General features: G+C 44.2%; 1 pseudogene; it reads left to right on the forward strand.

Moving 5' to 3' along the window:
• The first annotated feature begins 1,015 nt into the window (after positions 1–1,015).
• Positions 1,016–5,373, forward strand: part of LOC101644059 — a 16,742-nt pseudogene continuing 12,384 nt past the window's right edge.

Raw genomic sequence — 5,373 nt, forward strand, 5'->3', positions numbered from 1 at the left:
TTCCTCTCTGATGTCGTTTTTCAAGTTTCAGGGAGGAGGAGTCTATCTCGTTATAGTATAGAAACATACACGTTGTATGTATCACTGTAAATGTAAACTGATGTCGCATTTGATATTTGAGGGCAAAATACACATGGAATAGGAATCCGTTCAAATACAGTGATAAAGGTAAATTGAGGGGGAAAATAAGTCGGATGGAAAGTTGAAGATTTTCCAAAAACAGAGGAGCCCTGGTGTTGTCATTGGCCTAACTGCTGCTCAGCAGTTCGAAATGACCAGCCTGCTGCTCAGGACAGAAATAATGAGGCTTTCTACTTCCATAAGAACCGACAGTCTCGGAAACCCACAGGGGCAGTTCTAGCCTGTCCTATGGGTCACTAGGAGCTGGTATCCACTCAAAGTCAATGAGATTTTTTTGTTCCTTTTTAACCAAAGGCACCTTATTAGAACCGACATAGGTTTTGCAAGGGCTCGAGACTGTTTGTTTATACTTGCCTTCTGACTCTTGTGTGAGCTGCATGAATCTGGTGCCTTCAAGAAAAGACAACACAGGACTTCTTTTAACGGGACCCAACTAAGACTCTCCTGAGGACAGGAATCAGTGAATTCCCGACTGGAGTAAAATAATTCCCAAGAGAATCCCAACATATCAAATACGGTGGCTGCCTCCTGGAGGATCTAAATCACAGATTCCCAAACTTACTGAGCCTACTGATCCCTTTTCAGAGGAAAAATAAAAATTACTCAAGAGCACCCCATCCCCCAACCCCGCTGGCAATTTAAAAATTCTATCCATAATCCAGGATAAAGTGTTAGGTATCTGCTTTTGCAGCCCCCTAGATTGTTCCAATACCAGACATCTGGGAGGGGGAACTATTGCCCACCTTGGGAGCACGGTTCTCAATCTGTAATTCATATCACATGCTCCCCCTTTCGCACACGCACACATGCAAACTAGAGAGAGGAAAATTCGTTAATAATATAGCTCACACTTGGCAAACGCTATGCGCTTACCATGATCGATCTCATTTTGACCTCACATCCACTCGATGAAGGGGCCATTCTCACCGACATTCCTCATCTGACCAAGAAAATGGAGGTTTCCACAGGTGAAGTAACTTCTCCAACATTCCACAGCTACAAAGTGGCATTTCAGCCAGGGCTCACATTCTCAGTCCATCTACTAGAGGTTCTGATTTCTGGTCTCCAGCAAGATGAAATAGTTCTTCCATCCTTCAAAGAACCTACCCAAGTGCTTCCACTTAGGAATGTGCCATGAATGTTGCTGATGAGGATAAGGAAGGAGGCTAGATCCCGAAGCAGTAGTTAGCTACCCATACCATTCATCACTGTGCGAAGATAAGAGACACAGATAGGGTGGCTGGGGGCAGACATCCTCCCAGTCCAGCAAAGTGATTGAGATAAAGAGGCAGCCTGTGTCCCCAATTTGCATGAATATCAGTATAAAAGTAAGTGAACTGTAGCCCACTACTCAGAATCCCAGATACAAGGGGGCTTCGAAAAGTTTGTGGGGAAATTCCAGCATCTTTTCATTCTATTTTCCCACAAATGTGTTGAAGCCATCCATCCTCACTGGAATTGAGTAACCATGTAGATTTGACTCGGACTCCAAGATCATAAAAACAAAACGAACCCAGTTCTCCGGAGTCTCTGCCTTTCTTCTGGAAAAGTTTCTGCTACACATCTGGAAGTCATTCTCGAACACACTCATTCCAATGAGTCATCTGCAATATTAAGCAATGATTCCATAGGGTGAACCCTGATCATATTTTCCCAACGAGTGGAATTCACTGAGGTCGATGAAAGGCAAAGGGTGACCTAGAGAGAATCTACCTGGAGAATCTCACCCTCTATAACCCCATTTTTTATGATCAGGAACATGGATTTTAAGAAAGGCAAACATGCAATCTATCTTCCAAACTTGAATACAGAACTTGTTCTAATATGCATCGTCTCCTTTCACTGGCCCTGTGCACAAGATGGATCCAAAGGCTGCTTGACAGGGAAGTACCGCTAAGTATAGCTCACAGAAGAAACCTCATGGGGTCATGTTTAAAGATGATACTATCAGAAATATGGGGGTGGGGAGTGGGTTCCCTAGACAAGAGAATAACACACACCGTGAGAGAGAGTACAGTAGGAGATAAAGACCATTATTGCCACCTGTACGAATTTCTCCAAAGAATATTCCACAAAGGACTGCCAGTCCAATTCTTGCCCTTTCAACGCACATCCCAATGTAAAGACATGAACTATCATCATTTAAACTATAGTGGCAGTTCCGGGCTATATGTGTCATCCATTCATGTGTCTGTAAGTGGAATTTGTAAGAGAGTCAGTCCTAAGAGGTGCATAGGGATGTCGTTTAATCTTATTTTCGTGCAAGAAAGGGCTGTAGGCCTTTTCAATGATTTAAAAGCTGCACTTATAATAAGCGAAGGTAACCGTGGATGAATAAATTGTTGCAAGTAGCGGTTGGCTCAGTCTTTTCAAAGTGAGGACAAATTTGCCTAACATTCCAGAGCAAGTCGTTGTGGCTGAGCCAGACGTCTGTAACCCAGGGACTGGCTCTGTGCTGGACTCTAAATATCTAAAATCCTCACAACTGGACCCATAGGTAACATCATGATAAACAGGAAAGTGGCTGAAGTGGTCACAGATTTCCTTTCACTTGGATCAACAATCAATGACCATGGAAGCAGCAATCAACGGGATTACACAATGCACTGCATTAGGTAAATCTGCTGCAGAAGACCTCTTTGTAAAGTGTTGAAAAGCAAGAATGTTACTTTGAGGACTAAGGGGCACATGATGCCAAGCCAGGATATTTTCAATCACCTCATATGCGTGTGAAAGTTGGGCACCAGATACAGAAGACAGAAAAAGAATCGAACCATTTGAATGATGGTGCTGGCAAAGCGTACTGAAACTACCCTGGTCTGCCAGAAGGAGCAGACAAACCTGTCTTGGAAAAAGAACAGCCACAATGCTTCTTGAAAGCGAGGCTGGAGTGACTTGGTCTCCCGGACTTCAGGAGAGCATTCCCTGGAGAAAGACATCATGCTTCGTTAAGTAGCCGGTAGCAAGAAAGAGGAAGGCCCTCAACGACACGGACTGGGACAATGGCTCTAACAGTGCGCTCAAAGTGACAGTATTTCGTCCTGTTGTACATTGGGCATGATGAGTCAGAGCCGACTGCATGGCACCTAACAACACCGAGTTAAAGCCTCTAGTAATCATGTGTAAAAGCGTAACTCAGTCTACTCCCTGGTATCTTCTGACACTTGGATTTCTTTCAGATCACAATGAAGGAATGAGATCTGTTCTCGCCCCAAGACGACGGAGCCACTTATAGAAGCTATTATAAAAGCCACTTATAAAAGCTATTTTCAATCTTGCAGGTGACCAGGGTATTACTTACAATAGTTCCCAGAAATAATAAGCGACGAAATGGCTTCTTCAGGCCCGAAGGAGTTAATGCAACTTCTCAGAACATTTCCCTTCTAAACACAATCATCATCGGAGGATTTGAAATGGCAGGACTATAGGATATTACAAAAACGCATCTGACAGAACCTTGGAAAAGACCTAAATGACAATGGCGATCATTTGCATGACCTAAAGCTTCTAAGCTCGGCCAACACACTCCCAGTAAAGTTCATTCCAAATTCAAAGTCCTCTCATGTTGTTTAAGTTATCTGATTCACCAAGTATCGTTTGCAGCCCTGGATAGCGTAGCTGAGCTGCTAAACCCCAAGGTCAACAGTTTGAAACCACCGACCACTGAATAAGAGAAAGAGGAGGCTTTCTGCTTTCTGCGTTGCAGCCTCAGAAACCAACTGGGGCATTTCTACCCTGTTTTATAGGGTCTCTCTGAGTTGGAATCCACTCAATAGCAGTGAGTGAAGTATGATTTACATGTAGGTTCGCATGGAGCAAACAGTCATCGCAGAGCCTAAACTTGATTAGCAAGACCTCCTTGCAATGCATTGTTTCCAGGTTCACGCAGTGAGAGCGGGCCCTGGAAAGTGAGTTCACAATCCCTACTCTGCAAAAGGAAACTCCCTTTGCTTGTGTCTAGCCCACTTCATCCAACACCTTCAAAATGCCAACTCACATCCCCTAGCTGGTCTTCATGATAATGCCAAAACAGGTACAAAAGACAGGGGAAATTTTAAAACATCTATTAGAATCACTGACAGGCAGAAAAATTCAACGGCCATCTGAGCACAAAAGAACATTTATTAGAATAGACTATTTCATGCATTGGATTTTTTTAAGTCTGAAGAAATATTCAAAACTCAGTTGATAAGCAAGTCATTTCTTAGACTGTCAGCTTATTATGATGATCAGAGTGGGGGTTGGTGAATGGTAGAGTGAGAAATGTCATGAGGGGAAGACACACAAGCACAGCAGCCAAATGCAGAAGTGCATTTACAGGTGTGCATGCTGATAAACCACCAAACCCTCTCTTATCCAGTGACTGCGACTCATAGCAACCTACAAGGACAGAGGGGAACTGCCCCTTTGGGTTCCTGAGACAAAAATCTTTCCAGGAGCAGACAGCCTCATTTCCACCCCCCACCCCTCCCCACCCCCAAAGAGCCACTGAGGGCTTCAAACTGCAGACCTTGTGGTTACCAGTGCCATGCATAACACTACAAGTCACCAGGGCTCCTTGTGCATACTGCTGGGGGGCGGGGGTGGGGTGGGGTGGGCAGGGAAGGTATACAGAGCACAAAGGGGAAAGGAAACTCTGCTTACCAAGATGTATGTCCCCCACCCAGTGTCTAATTGCCTGAAATATCAAAGCTAGCCTTTCCAATTCAAAGTTCCTAATTCCTCTGCAATGCTCCCACCTCCTTGTTTTGAAATGGCTAAGAAGCCTACAATCTTTGGTTGTTGCTGATGTTGACTAGAAGATAGCAACCCCAAACCAGTTCTGACTCATGGCCTACAGCAGGGACAATACCAGGAGAGCCACCAGCAAGAGATCTCTTAAGTTCCTAAATGTTCTTAAGGCTCAGAACCAATTTCATAGCCTTAGTTCAACTTTAACTCCTAGGGGTTAATCATATTAATGGCAGCCAAGGGAAGCACCAGTAGCAACAACCTGAGACATAGTTCATGTGGCCTCCCCCAGCCCAAGTTATTTTTTTTACATTTCAGCAAATTCTGGGTGGGTATTTCTGCTTCTCAAAACCTGTTAAAAAAATTAAGCAACAAAGCCCACATGGAAGAAGCACACCAGCCTGTGCGATCACGAGGTGTCGAAGGGATCAGGTATAAGGCATCATCAGAACAAAAAATCTTACCATAGTGAATGATGGGGGGAGTGTGGAGTGGAGACCC

The sequence above is a fragment of the Echinops telfairi genome, unplaced genomic scaffold (assembly GCF_000313985.2).
Source record: "Echinops telfairi isolate 266 unplaced genomic scaffold, ASM31398v2 ScPeMD7_7427;HRSCAF=8465, whole genome shotgun sequence".
In the NCBI taxonomy this organism is placed as follows: Eukaryota; Metazoa; Chordata; class Mammalia; order Afrosoricida; family Tenrecidae; genus Echinops; species Echinops telfairi.